At 46.9% G+C, this 12,258-nt stretch overlaps 21 non-coding genes across 21 annotated transcripts; 5 read left to right on the plus strand and 16 right to left on the minus strand.

Annotated features, from left to right (window-relative positions):
• Window positions 1–39: 39 nt before the first annotated feature.
• On the minus strand, window positions 40–125 carry TRNAY-GUA (transfer RNA tyrosine (anticodon GUA)). The gene is given in 2 exon segments: window positions 40–75; window positions 89–125. It is a non-coding gene; the product is annotated as a tRNA-Tyr (tRNA).
• Window positions 126–231: 106 nt separating this feature from the next.
• On the minus strand, window positions 232–304 carry TRNAA-AGC (transfer RNA alanine (anticodon AGC)). The gene has a single exon. It is a non-coding gene; the product is annotated as a tRNA-Ala (tRNA).
• Window positions 305–1,144: 840 nt separating this feature from the next.
• Window positions 1,145–1,218, plus strand: TRNAN-GUU (transfer RNA asparagine (anticodon GUU)). The gene has a single exon. It is a non-coding gene; the product is annotated as a tRNA-Asn (tRNA).
• A 427-nt stretch (window positions 1,219–1,645) lies between these two features.
• Window positions 1,646–1,731, minus strand: TRNAY-GUA (transfer RNA tyrosine (anticodon GUA)). Its single transcript is given in 2 exon segments — window positions 1,646–1,681; window positions 1,695–1,731. It is a non-coding gene; the product is annotated as a tRNA-Tyr (tRNA).
• Window positions 1,732–1,837: 106 nt separating this feature from the next.
• On the minus strand, window positions 1,838–1,910 carry TRNAA-AGC (transfer RNA alanine (anticodon AGC)). The gene has a single exon. It is a non-coding gene; the product is annotated as a tRNA-Ala (tRNA).
• A 1,337-nt stretch (window positions 1,911–3,247) lies between these two features.
• On the minus strand, window positions 3,248–3,333 carry TRNAY-GUA (transfer RNA tyrosine (anticodon GUA)). Its single transcript is given in 2 exon segments — window positions 3,248–3,283; window positions 3,297–3,333. It is a non-coding gene; the product is annotated as a tRNA-Tyr (tRNA).
• A 106-nt stretch (window positions 3,334–3,439) lies between these two features.
• On the minus strand, window positions 3,440–3,512 carry TRNAA-AGC (transfer RNA alanine (anticodon AGC)). Its single transcript has one exon. It is a non-coding gene; the product is annotated as a tRNA-Ala (tRNA).
• Window positions 3,513–4,849: 1,337 nt separating this feature from the next.
• On the minus strand, window positions 4,850–4,935 carry TRNAY-GUA (transfer RNA tyrosine (anticodon GUA)). The gene is given in 2 exon segments: window positions 4,850–4,885; window positions 4,899–4,935. It is a non-coding gene; the product is annotated as a tRNA-Tyr (tRNA).
• Window positions 4,936–5,041: 106 nt separating this feature from the next.
• TRNAA-AGC (transfer RNA alanine (anticodon AGC)) lies at window positions 5,042–5,114 on the minus strand. Its single transcript has one exon. It is a non-coding gene; the product is annotated as a tRNA-Ala (tRNA).
• Window positions 5,115–5,953: 839 nt separating this feature from the next.
• Window positions 5,954–6,027, plus strand: TRNAN-GUU (transfer RNA asparagine (anticodon GUU)). The gene has a single exon. It is a non-coding gene; the product is annotated as a tRNA-Asn (tRNA).
• A 427-nt stretch (window positions 6,028–6,454) lies between these two features.
• Window positions 6,455–6,540, minus strand: TRNAY-GUA (transfer RNA tyrosine (anticodon GUA)). Its single transcript is given in 2 exon segments — window positions 6,455–6,490; window positions 6,504–6,540. It is a non-coding gene; the product is annotated as a tRNA-Tyr (tRNA).
• Window positions 6,541–6,646: 106 nt separating this feature from the next.
• On the minus strand, window positions 6,647–6,719 carry TRNAA-AGC (transfer RNA alanine (anticodon AGC)). Its single transcript has one exon. It is a non-coding gene; the product is annotated as a tRNA-Ala (tRNA).
• An 839-nt stretch (window positions 6,720–7,558) lies between these two features.
• TRNAN-GUU (transfer RNA asparagine (anticodon GUU)) lies at window positions 7,559–7,632 on the plus strand. The gene has a single exon. It is a non-coding gene; the product is annotated as a tRNA-Asn (tRNA).
• Window positions 7,633–8,059: 427 nt separating this feature from the next.
• On the minus strand, window positions 8,060–8,145 carry TRNAY-GUA (transfer RNA tyrosine (anticodon GUA)). Its single transcript is given in 2 exon segments — window positions 8,060–8,095; window positions 8,109–8,145. It is a non-coding gene; the product is annotated as a tRNA-Tyr (tRNA).
• A 106-nt stretch (window positions 8,146–8,251) lies between these two features.
• Window positions 8,252–8,324, minus strand: TRNAA-AGC (transfer RNA alanine (anticodon AGC)). Its single transcript has one exon. It is a non-coding gene; the product is annotated as a tRNA-Ala (tRNA).
• Window positions 8,325–9,163: 839 nt separating this feature from the next.
• On the plus strand, window positions 9,164–9,237 carry TRNAN-GUU (transfer RNA asparagine (anticodon GUU)). The gene has a single exon. It is a non-coding gene; the product is annotated as a tRNA-Asn (tRNA).
• Window positions 9,238–9,664: 427 nt separating this feature from the next.
• TRNAY-GUA (transfer RNA tyrosine (anticodon GUA)) lies at window positions 9,665–9,750 on the minus strand. Its single transcript is given in 2 exon segments — window positions 9,665–9,700; window positions 9,714–9,750. It is a non-coding gene; the product is annotated as a tRNA-Tyr (tRNA).
• A 106-nt stretch (window positions 9,751–9,856) lies between these two features.
• Window positions 9,857–9,929, minus strand: TRNAA-AGC (transfer RNA alanine (anticodon AGC)). The gene has a single exon. It is a non-coding gene; the product is annotated as a tRNA-Ala (tRNA).
• Window positions 9,930–10,769: 840 nt separating this feature from the next.
• On the plus strand, window positions 10,770–10,843 carry TRNAN-GUU (transfer RNA asparagine (anticodon GUU)). The gene has a single exon. It is a non-coding gene; the product is annotated as a tRNA-Asn (tRNA).
• Window positions 10,844–11,270: 427 nt separating this feature from the next.
• On the minus strand, window positions 11,271–11,356 carry TRNAY-GUA (transfer RNA tyrosine (anticodon GUA)). The gene is given in 2 exon segments: window positions 11,271–11,306; window positions 11,320–11,356. It is a non-coding gene; the product is annotated as a tRNA-Tyr (tRNA).
• A 106-nt stretch (window positions 11,357–11,462) lies between these two features.
• Window positions 11,463–11,535, minus strand: TRNAA-AGC (transfer RNA alanine (anticodon AGC)). Its single transcript has one exon. It is a non-coding gene; the product is annotated as a tRNA-Ala (tRNA).
• Window positions 11,536–12,258: the final 723 nt, after the last annotated feature.

Consider the following 12,258-nt stretch of genomic DNA (forward strand, 5'->3'; position numbering starts at 1 on the left):
ACCAGGAGGATGAACCATCCGATAGAATTCACAAAAAATTCCTTCGAGCCGGAATTGAACCAGCGACCTAAGGATTGCTGATTTACTGCTACAGTCCTCCGCTCTACCAGCTGAGCTATCGAAGGCACGTTTTGCTCATGCTTGAAAGCCTCCTAGTTTTAGCTGTTGGAGCCTTGAGCATGAGGTAAAAAGAAACTCTCGACTACCATGTGAAAAAAACAAAATCAGCTTTGGAGAATGCGGGCATCGATCCCGCTACCTCTCGCATGCTAAGCGAGCGCTCTACCACTTGAGCTAATCCCCCTGGCATGGTAGACTTGCCTTTACTTTCTTCCCACACCCTGTGGTGGCTTTCACATAAAGTCAGGTGTGACGTTGCATTGTTACATGGCAACTGATTTCTAAAAGTAGATCGCTTTTTTTTTTTTTTTTTTTTTTTTTTTAAGTGCGGATACCATTTTGCCATAGTAGAAGATCATCGGAGGAGTTTATAGGGTGACGGGGGGCTTATGAATACATGCACACCTCTTCCAAGCAAACCCTTTGCACATATGTGCAGAACTGAGTGGTAAGGCATGAAAAAAGCCTTAATAATTTGGAGAAGAAAGTTGCGACGCAGCAAATACGCATGCAGAGCCATTGGTCTTTTTGGCTGTGGGGCTGAAAAACACCCGGGCTATAGGAAATGCTGTGACGTGGGGAATTCTTCTTTTTCCATCAGCATGTGATGAGCAGGGATTTGGGCCTTTGGTTTATATTTTTGATCAGAAACGCGTTTGTGTTGACAGAAGAGATTTGGCGACTTCTATGAAAATGATCTCATAGCAGAGGATGGTTTCGATCCATCGACCTCTGGGTTATGGGCCCAGCACGCTTCCGCTGCGCCACTCTGCTGCTGGATGCTGCTACCTTGAGGAGAATTGTACTTATCGACTGACTTTTGAAAAGTGACTAGAAGGGAGGGTGTCTATGGGATGGAATCCGACAGCAGGATCTTATTGTCGGCAACTTGAGCTCTACTGAGCACCGGCAATTGTCTCTTTGTTTTTGCTGATTTCTTTTTGTCATATTATGTTCAAAGGTTCCCCTGAGGAACCTGCGCCTGGCCTGGCTGGGAGTTCCCGTGGAAAGGCCAGACATCTGCGTCTCTGTGGCGCAATCGGTTAGCGCGTTCGGCTGTTAACCGAAAGGTTGGTGGTTCAAGCCCACCCAGGGACGTGGGCCACTTTTGCTTGAGTAGCATGCTACGGGGGAAGAAGATTCCACGTTGGCTTTCATCTGCTCTTCCAATAAAAAGCCCTGTTGCTTGCTCGCTACCTCCCTTTTGAACTCCCTAGATACTACAGAAGAGACCTTTCTAAAAGAGCTCTTTGTCGATAGAGGGAAGGAGCTTAGCCGTGTTTTCCCAGGAACCATGGTCTCTTTTGCTGGCATCGCATGTTATGGGTGGAAAAGATTCCATGTTGGTTTTCAGCTGAGCTGCTCTCCCAACAAGTAAATCTCTGTTGCTCTCTGCCTTTGTTTTGACCTCCTCGGGTACAACGGAGGAAACCTTTCTAAAAGACCTGTTGTAGATGGACAGAAGGAGCATACCTGGGCTGTGTTGACCAGGAGGATGAACCATCCGATAGAATTCACAAAAAATTCCTTCGAGCCGGAATTGAACCAGCGACCTAAGGATTGCTGATTTACTGCTACAGTCCTCCGCTCTACCAGCTGAGCTATCGAAGGCATGTTTTGCTCATGCTTGAAAGCCTCCTAGTTTTAGCTGTTGGAGCCTTGAGCATGAGGTAAAAAGAAACTCTCGACTACCATGTGAAAAAAACAAAATCAGCTTTGGAGAATGCGGGCATCGATCCCGCTACCTCTCGCATGCTAAGCGAGCGCTCTACCACTTGAGCTAATCCCCCTGGCATGGTAGACTTGCCTTTACTTTCTTCCCACACCCTGTGGTGGCTTTCACATAAAGTCAGGTGTGACGTTGCATTGTTACATGGCAACTGATTTCTAAAAGTAGATCGCTTTTTTTTTTTTTTTTTTTTTTTAAGTGCGGATACCATTTTGCCATAGTAGAAGATCATCGGAGGAGTTTATAGGGTGACGGGGGGCTTATGAATACATGCACACCTCTTCCAAGCAAACCCTTTGCACATATGTGCAGAACTGAGTGGTAAGGCATGAAAAAAGCCTTAATAATTTGGAGAAGAAAGTTGCGACGCAGCAAATACGCATGCAGAGCCATTGGTCTTTTTGGCTGTGGGGCTGAAAAACACCCGGGCTATAGGAAATGCTGTGACGTGGGGAATTCTTCTTTTTCCATCAGCATGTGATGAGCAGGGATTTGGGCCTTTGGTTTATATTTTTGATCAGAAACGCGTTTGTGTTGACAGAAGAGATTTGGCGACTTCTATGAAAATGATCTCATAGCAGAGGATGGTTTCGATCCATCGACCTCTGGGTTATGGGCCCAGCACGCTTCCGCTGCGCCACTCTGCTGCTGGATGCTGCTACCTTGAGGAGAATTGTACTTATCGACTGACTTTTGAAAAGTGACTAGAAGGGAGGGTGTCTATGGGATGGAATCCGACAGCAGGATCTTATTGTCGGCAACTTGAGCTCTACTGAGCACAGGCAATTGTCTCTTTGTTTTTGCTGATTTCTTTTTGTCATATTATGTTCAAAGGTTCCCCTGAGGAACCTGCGCCTGGCCGGGCTGGGAGTTCCCGTGGAAAGGCCAGACATCTGCGTCTCTGTGGTGCAATCGGTTAGCGCGTTCGGCTGTTAACCGAAAGGTTGGTGGTTCAAGCCCACCCAGGGACATGGGCCACTTTTGCTTGAGTAGCATGCTACGGGGGAAGAAGATTCCACGTTGGCTTTCATCTGCTCTTCCAATAAAAAGCCCTGTTGCTTGCTCGCTATCTACCTTTTGAACTCCCTAGATACTACAGAAGAGACCTTTCTAAAAGAGCTCTTTGTCGATAGAGGGAAGGAGCTTAGCCGTGCTTTCCCAGGAACCATGGTCTCTTTTGCTGGCATCGCATGTTATGGGTGGAAAAGATTCCATGTTGGTTTTCAGCTGAGCTGCTCTCCCAACAAGTAAATCTCTGTTGCTCTCTGCCTTTGTTTTGACCTCCTCGGGTACAACGGAGGAAACCTTTCTAAAAGACCTGTTTTAGATGGACTGAAGGAGCATACCTGGGCTGTGTTGACCAGGAGGATGAACCATCCGATAGAATTCACAAAAAATTCCTTCGAGCCGGAATTGAACCAGCGACCTAAGGATTGCTGATTTACTGCTACAGTCCTCCGCTCTACCAGCTGAGCTATCGAAGGCACGTTTTGCTCATGCTTGAAAGCCTCCTAGTTTTAGCTGTTGGAGCCTTGAGCATGAGGTAAAAAGAAACTCTCGACTACCATGTGAAAAAAACAAAATCAGCTTTGGAGAATGCGGGCATCGATCCCGCTACCTCTCGCATGCTAAGCGAGCGCTCTACCACTTGAGCTAATCCCCCTGGCATGGTAGACTTGCCTTTACTTTCTTCCCACACCCTGTGGTGGCTTTCACATAAAGTCAGGTGTGACGTTGCATTGTTACATGGCAACTGATTTCTAAAAGTAGATCGCTTTTTTTTTTTTTTTTTTTTTTTAAGTGCGGATACCATTTTGCCATAGTAGAAGATCATCGGAGGAGTTTATAGGGTGACGGGGGGCTTATGAATACATGCACACCTCTTCCAAGCAAACCCTTTGCACATATGTGCAGAACTGAGTGGTAAGGCATGAAAAAAGCCTTAATAATTTGGAGAAGAAAGTTGCGACGCAGCAAATACGCATGCAGAGCCATTGGTCTTTTTGGCTGTGGGGCTGAAAAACACCCGGGCTATAGGAAATGCTGTGACGTGGGGAATTCTTCTTTTTCCATCAGCATGTGATGAGCAGGGATTTGGGCCTTTGGTTTATATTTTTGATCAGAAACGCGTTTGTGTTGACAGAAGAGATTTGGCGACTTCTATGAAAATGATCTCATAGCAGAGGATGGTTTCGATCCATCGACCTCTGGGTTATGGGCCCAGCACGCTTCCGCTGCGCCACTCTGCTGCTGGATGCTGCTACCTTGAGGAGAATTGTACTTATCGACTGACTTTTGAAAAGTGACTAGAAGGGAGGGTGTCTATGGGATGGAATCCGACAGCAGGATCTTATTGTCGGCAACTTGAGCTCTACTGAGCACAGGCAATTGTCTCTTTGTTTTTGCTGATTTCTTTTTGTCATATTATGTTCAAAGGTTCCCCTGAGGAACCTGCGCCTGGCCGGGCTGGGAGTTCCCGTGGAAAGGCCAGACATCTGCGTCTCTGTGGTGCAATCGGTTAGCGCGTTCGGCTGTTAACCGAAAGGTTGGTGGTTCAAGCCCACCCAGGGACATGGGCCACTTTTGCTTGAGTAGCATGCTACGGGGGAAGAAGATTCCACGTTGGCTTTCATCTGCTCTTCCAATAAAAAGCCCTGTTGCTTGCTCGCTATCTACCTTTTGAACTCCCTAGATACTACAGAAGAGACCTTTCTAAAAGAGCTCTTTGTCGATAGAGGGAAGGAGCTTAGCCGTGCTTTCCCAGGAACCATGGTCTCTTTTGCTGGCATCGCATGTTATGGGTGGAAAAGATTCCATGTTGGTTTTCAGCTGAGCTGCTCTCCCAACAAGTAAATCTCTGTTGCTCTCTGCCTTTGTTTTGACCTCCTCGGGTACAACGGAGGAAACCTTTCTAAAAGACCTGTTTTAGATGGACTGAAGGAGCATACCTGGGCTGTGTTGACCAGGAGGATGAACCATCCGATAGAATTCACAAAAAATTCCTTCGAGCCGGAATTGAACCAGCGACCTAAGGATTGCTGATTTACTGCTACAGTCCTCCGCTCTACCAGCTGAGCTATCGAAGGCACGTTTTGCTCATGCTTGAAAGCCTCCTAGTTTTAGCTGTTGGAGCCTTGAGCATGAGGTAAAAAGAAACTCTCGACTACCATGTGAAAAAAACAAAATCAGCTTTGGAGAATGCGGGCATCGATCCCGCTACCTCTCGCATGCTAAGCGAGCGCTCTACCACTTGAGCTAATCCCCCTGGCATGGTAGACTTGCCTTTACTTTCTTCCCACACCCTGTGGTGGCTTTCACATAAAGTCAGGTGTGACGTTGCATTGTTACATGGCAACTGATTTCTAAAAGTAGATCGCTTTTTTTTTTTTTTTTTTTTTTTTTTAAGTGCGGATACCATTTTGCCATAGTAGAAGATCATCGGAGGAGTTTATAGGGTGACGGGGGGCTTATGAATACATGCACACCTCTTCCAAGCAAACCCTTTGCACATATGTGCAGAACTGAGTGGTAAGGCATGAAAAAAGCCTTAATAATTTGGAGAAGAAAGTTGCGACGCAGCAAATACGCATGCAGAGCCATTGGTCTTTTTGGCTGTGGGGCTGAAAAACACCCGGGCTATAGGAAATGCTGTGACGTGGGGAATTCTTCTTTTTCCATCAGCATGTGATGAGCAGGGATTTGGGCCTTTGGTTTATATTTTTGATCAGAAACGCGTTTGTGTTGACAGAAGAGACTTGGCGACTTCTATGAAAATGATCTCATAGCAGAGGATGGTTTCGATCCATCGACCTCTGGGTTATGGGCCCAGCACGCTTCCGCTGCGCCACTCTGCTGCTGGATGCTGCTACCTTGAGGAGAATTGTACTTATCGACTGACTTTTGAAAAGTGACTAGAAGGGAGGGTGTCTATGGGATGGAATCCGACAGCAGGATCTTATTGTCGGCAACTTGAGCTCTACTGAGCACCGGCAATTGTCTCTTTGTTTTTGCTGATTTCTTTTTGTCATATTATGTTCAAAGGTTCCCCTGAGGAACCTGCGCCTGGCCTGGCTGGGAGTTCCCGTGGAAAGGCCAGACATCTGCGTCTCTGTGGCGCAATCGGTTAGCGCGTTCGGCTGTTAACCGAAAGGTTGGTGGTTCAAGCCCACCCAGGGACGTGGGCCACTTTTGCTTGAGTAGCATGCTACGGGGGAAGAAGATTCCACGTTGGCTTTCATCTGCTCTTCCAATAAAAAGCCCTGTTGCTTGCTCGCTACCTCCCTTTTGAACTCCCTAGATACTACAGAAGAGACCTTTCTAAAAGAGCTCTTTGTCGATAGAGGGAAGGAGCTTAGCCGTGTTTTCCCAGGAACCATGGTCTCTTTTGCTGGCATCGCATGTTATGGGTGGAAAAGATTCCATGTTGGTTTTCAGCTGAGCTGCTCTCCCAACAAGTAAATCTCTGTTGCTCTCTGCCTTTGTTTTGACCTCCTCGGGTACAACGGAGGAAACCTTTCTAAAAGACCTGTTGTAGATGGACAGAAGGAGCATACCTGGGCTGTGTTGACCAGGAGGATGAACCATCCGATAGAATTCACAAAAAATTCCTTCGAGCCGGAATTGAACCAGCGACCTAAGGATTGCTGATTTACTGCTACAGTCCTCCGCTCTACCAGCTGAGCTATCGAAGGCATGTTTTGCTCATGCTTGAAAGCCTCCTAGTTTTAGCTGTTGGAGCCTTGAGCATGAGGTAAAAAGAAACTCTCGACTACCATGTGAAAAAAACAAAATCAGCTTTGGAGAATGCGGGCATCGATCCCGCTACCTCTCGCATGCTAAGCGAGCGCTCTACCACTTGAGCTAATCCCCCTGGCATGGTAGACTTGCCTTTACTTTCTTCCCACACCCTGTGGTGGCTTTCACATAAAGTCAGGTGTGACGTTGCATTGTTACATGGCAACTGATTTCTAAAAGTAGATCGCTTTTTTTTTTTTTTTTTTTTTTTTTTAAGTGCGGATACCATTTTGCCATAGTAGAAGATCATCGGAGGAGTTTATAGGGTGACGGGGGGCTTATGAATACATGCACACCTCTTCCAAGCAAACCCTTTGCACATATGTGCAGAACTGAGTGGTAAGGCATGAAAAAAGCCTTAATAATTTGGAGAAGAAAGTTGCGACGCAGCAAATACGCATGCAGAGCCATTGGTCTTTTTGGCTGTGGGGCTGAAAAACACCCGGGCTATAGGAAATGCTGTGACGTGGGGAATTCTTCTTTTTCCATCAGCATGTGATGAGCAGGGATTTGGGCCTTTGGTTTATATTTTTGATCAGAAACGCGTTTGTGTTGACAGAAGAGACTTGGCGACTTCTATGAAAATGATCTCATAGCAGAGGATGGTTTCGATCCATCGACCTCTGGGTTATGGGCCCAGCACGCTTCCGCTGCGCCACTCTGCTGCTGGATGCTGCTACCTTGAGGAGAATTGTACTTATCGACTGACTTTTGAAAAGTGACTAGAAGGGAGGGTGTCTATGGGATGGAATCCGACAGCAGGATCTTATTGTCGGCAACTTGAGCTCTACTGAGCACCGGCAATTGTCTCTTTGTTTTTGCTGATTTCTTTTTGTCATATTATGTTCAAAGGTTCCCCTGAGGAACCTGCGCCTGGCCTGGCTGGGAGTTCCCGTGGAAAGGCCAGACATCTGCGTCTCTGTGGCGCAATCGGTTAGCGCGTTCGGCTGTTAACCGAAAGGTTGGTGGTTCAAGCCCACCCAGGGACGTGGGCCACTTTTGCTTGAGTAGCATGCTACGGGGGAAGAAGATTCCACGTTGGCTTTCATCTGCTCTTCCAATAAAAAGCCCTGTTGCTTGCTCGCTACCTCCCTTTTGAACTCCCTAGATACTACAGAAGAGACCTTTCTAAAAGAGCTCTTTGTCGATAGAGGGAAGGAGCTTAGCCGTGTTTTCCCAGGAACCATGGTCTCTTTTGCTGGCATCGCATGTTATGGGTGGAAAAGATTCCATGTTGGTTTTCAGCTGAGCTGCTCTCCCAACAAGTAAATCTCTGTTGCTCTCTGCCTTTGTTTTGACCTCCTCGGGTACAACGGAGGAAACCTTTCTAAAAGACCTGTTGTAGATGGACAGAAGGAGCATACCTGGGCTGTGTTGACCAGGAGGATGAACCATCCGATAGAATTCACAAAAAATTCCTTCGAGCCGGAATTGAACCAGCGACCTAAGGATTGCTGATTTACTGCTACAGTCCTCCGCTCTACCAGCTGAGCTATCGAAGGCATGTTTTGCTCATGCTTGAAAGCCTCCTAGTTTTAGCTGTTGGAGCCTTGAGCATGAGGTAAAAAGAAACTCTCGACTACCATGTGAAAAAAACAAAATCAGCTTTGGAGAATGCGGGCATCGATCCCGCTACCTCTCGCATGCTAAGCGAGCGCTCTACCACTTGAGCTAATCCCCCTGGCATGGTAGACTTGCCTTTACTTTCTTCCCACACCCTGTGGTGGCTTTCACATAAAGTCAGGTGTGACGTTGCATTGTTACATGGCAACTGATTTCTAAAAGTAGATCGCTTTTTTTTTTTTTTTTTTTTTTTTTTAAGTGCGGATACCATTTTGCCATAGTAGAAGATCATCGGAGGAGTTTATAGGGTGACGGGGGGCTTATGAATACATGCACACCTCTTCCAAGCAAACCCTTTGCACATATGTGCAGAACTGAGTGGTAAGGCATGAAAAAAGCCTTAATAATTTGGAGAAGAAAGTTGCGACGCAGCAAATACGCATGCAGAGCCATTGGTCTTTTTGGCTGTGGGGCTGAAAAACACCCGGGCTATAGGAAATGCTGTGACGTGGGGAATTCTTCTTTTTCCATCAGCATGTGATGAGCAGGGATTTGGGCCTTTGGTTTATATTTTTGATCAGAAACGCGTTTGTGTTGACAGAAGAGACTTGGCGACTTCTATGAAAATGATCTCATAGCAGAGGATGGTTTCGATCCATCGACCTCTGGGTTATGGGCCCAGCACGCTTCCGCTGCGCCACTCTGCTGCTGGATGCTGCTACCTTGAGGAGAATTGTACTTATCGACTGACTTTTGAAAAGTGACTAGAAGGGAGGGTGTCTATGGGATGGAATCCGACAGCAGGATCTTATTGTCGGCAACTTGAGCTCTACTGAGCACCGGCAATTGTCTCTTTGTTTTTGCTGATTTCTTTTTGTCATATTATGTTCAAAGGTTCCCCTGAGGAACCTGCGCCTGGCCTGGCTGGGAGTTCCCGTGGAAAGGCCAGACATCTGCGTCTCTGTGGCGCAATCGGTTAGCGCGTTCGGCTGTTAACCGAAAGGTTGGTGGTTCAAGCCCACCCAGGGACGTGGGCCACTTTTGCTTGAGTAGCATGCTACGGGGGAAGAAGATTCCACGTTGGCTTTCATCTGCTCTTCCAATAAAAAGCCCTGTTGCTTGCTCGCTACCTCCCTTTTGAACTCCCTAGATACTACAGAAGAGACCTTTCTAAAAGAGCTCTTTGTCGATAGAGGGAAGGAGCTTAGCCGTGTTTTCCCAGGAACCATGGTCTCTTTTGCTGGCATCGCATGTTATGGGTGGAAAAGATTCCATGTTGGTTTTCAGCTGAGCTGCTCTCCCAACAAGTAAATCTCTGTTGCTCTCTGCCTTTGTTTTGACCTCCTCGGGTACAACGGAGGAAACCTTTCTAAAAGACCTGTTGTAGATGGACAGAAGGAGCATACCTGGGCTGTGTTGACCAGGAGGATGAACCATCCGATAGAATTCACAAAAAATTCCTTCGAGCCGGAATTGAACCAGCGACCTAAGGATTGCTGATTTACTGCTACAGTCCTCCGCTCTACCAGCTGAGCTATCGAAGGCATGTTTTGCTCATGCTTGAAAGCCTCCTAGTTTTAGCTGTTGGAGCCTTGAGCATGAGGTAAAAAGAAACTCTCGACTACCATGTGAAAAAAACAAAATCAGCTTTGGAGAATGCGGGCATCGATCCCGCTACCTCTCGCATGCTAAGCGAGCGCTCTACCACTTGAGCTAATCCCCCTGGCATGGTAGACTTGCCTTTACTTTCTTCCCACACCCTGTGGTGGCTTTCACATAAAGTCAGGTGTGACGTTGCATTGTTACATGGCAACTGATTTCTAAAAGTAGATCGCTTTTTTTTTTTTTTTTTTTTTTTTTTTAAGTGCGGATACCATTTTGCCATAGTAGAAGATCATCGGAGGAGTTTATAGGGTGACGGGGGGCTTATGAATACATGCACACCTCTTCCAAGCAAACCCTTTGCACATATGTGCAGAACTGAGTGGTAAGGCATGAAAAAAGCCTTAATAATTTGGAGAAGAAAGTTGCGACGCAGCAAATACGCATGCAGAGCCATTGGTCTTTTTGGCTGTGGGGCTGAAAAACACCCGGGCTATAGGAAATGCTGTGACGTGGGGAATTCTTCTTTTTCCATCAGCATGTGATGAGCAGGGATTTGGGCCTTTGGTTTATATTTTTGATCAGAAACGCGTTTGTGTTGACAGAAGAGACTTGGCGACTTCTATGAAAATGATCTCATAGCAGAGGATGGTTTCGATCCATCGACCTCTGGGTTATGGGCCCAGCACGCTTCCGCTGCGCCACTCTGCTGCTGGATGCTGCTACCTTGAGGAGAATTGTACTTATCGACTGACTTTTGAAAAGTGACTAGAAGGGAGGGTGTCTATGGGATGGAATCCGACAGCAGGATCTTATTGTCGGCAACTTGAGCTCTACTGAGCACCGGCAATTGTCTCTTTGTTTTTGCTGATTTCTTTTTGTCATATTATGTTCAAAGGTTCCCCTGAGGAACCTGCGCCTGGCCTGGCTGGGAGTTCCCGTGGAAAGGCCAGACATCTGCGTCTCTGTGGCGCAATCGGTTAGCGCGTTCGGCTGTTAACCGAAAGGTTGGTGGTTCAAGCCCACCCAGGGACGTGGGCCACTTTTGCTTGAGTAGCATGCTACGGGGGAAGAAGATTCCACGTTGGCTTTCATCTGCTCTTCCAATAAAAAGCCCTGTTGCTTGCTCGCTACCTCCCTTTTGAACTCCCTAGATACTACAGAAGAGACCTTTCTAAAAGAGCTCTTTGTCGATAGAGGGAAGGAGCTTAGCCGTGTTTTCCCAGGAACCATGGTCTCTTTTGCTGGCATCGCATGTTATGGGTGGAAAAGATTCCATGTTGGTTTTCAGCTGAGCTGCTCTCCCAACAAGTAAATCTCTGTTGCTCTCTGCCTTTGTTTTGACCTCCTCGGGTACAACGGAGGAAACCTTTCTAAAAGACCTGTTGTAGATGGACAGAAGGAGCATACCTGGGCTGTGTTGACCAGGAGGATGAACCATCCGATAGAATTCACAAAAAATTCCTTCGAGCCGGAATTGAACCAGCGACCTAAGGATTGCTGATTTACTGCTACAGTCCTCCGCTCTACCAGCTGAGCTATCGAAGGCATGTTTTGCTCATGCTTGAAAGCCTCCTAGTTTTAGCTGTTGGAGCCTTGAGCATGAGGTAAAAAGAAACTCTCGACTACCATGTGAAAAAAACAAAATCAGCTTTGGAGAATGCGGGCATCGATCCCGCTACCTCTCGCATGCTAAGCGAGCGCTCTACCACTTGAGCTAATCCCCCTGGCATGGTAGACTTGCCTTTACTTTCTTCCCACACCCTGTGGTGGCTTTCACATAAAGTCAGGTGTGACGTTGCATTGTTACATGGCAACTGATTTCTAAAAGTAGATCGCTTTTTTTTTTTTTTTTTTTTTTTTTTAAGTGCGGATACCATTTTGCCATAGTAGAAGATCATCGGAGGAGTTTATAGGGTGACGGGGGGCTTATGAATACATGCACACCTCTTCCAAGCAAACCCTTTGCACATATGTGCAGAACTGAGTGGTAAGGCATGAAAAAAGCCTTAATAATTTGGAGAAGAAAGTTGCGACGCAGCAAATACGCATGCAGAGCCATTGGTCTTTTTGGCTGTGGGGCTGAAAAACACCCGGGCTATAGGAAATGCTGTGACGTGGGGAATTCTTCTTTTTCCATCAGCATGTGATGAGCAGGGATTTGGGCCTTTGGTTTATATTTTTGATCAGAAACGCGTTTGTGTTGACAGAAGAGACTTGGCGACTTCTATGAAAATGATCTCATAGCAGAGGATGGTTTCGATCCATCGACCTCTGGGTTATGGGCCCAGCACGCTTCCGCTGCGCCACTCTGCTGCTGGATGCTGCTACCTTGAGGAGAATTGTACTTATCGACTGACTTTTGAAAAGTGACTAGAAGGGAGGGTGTCTATGGGATGGAATCCGACAGCAGGATCTTATTGTCGGCAACTTGAGCTCTACTGAGCACC

The sequence above is a fragment of the Anomaloglossus baeobatrachus genome, chromosome 3 (assembly GCF_048569485.1).
Source record: "Anomaloglossus baeobatrachus isolate aAnoBae1 chromosome 3, aAnoBae1.hap1, whole genome shotgun sequence".
Classification (NCBI taxonomy): domain Eukaryota; kingdom Metazoa; phylum Chordata; class Amphibia; order Anura; family Aromobatidae; genus Anomaloglossus; species Anomaloglossus baeobatrachus.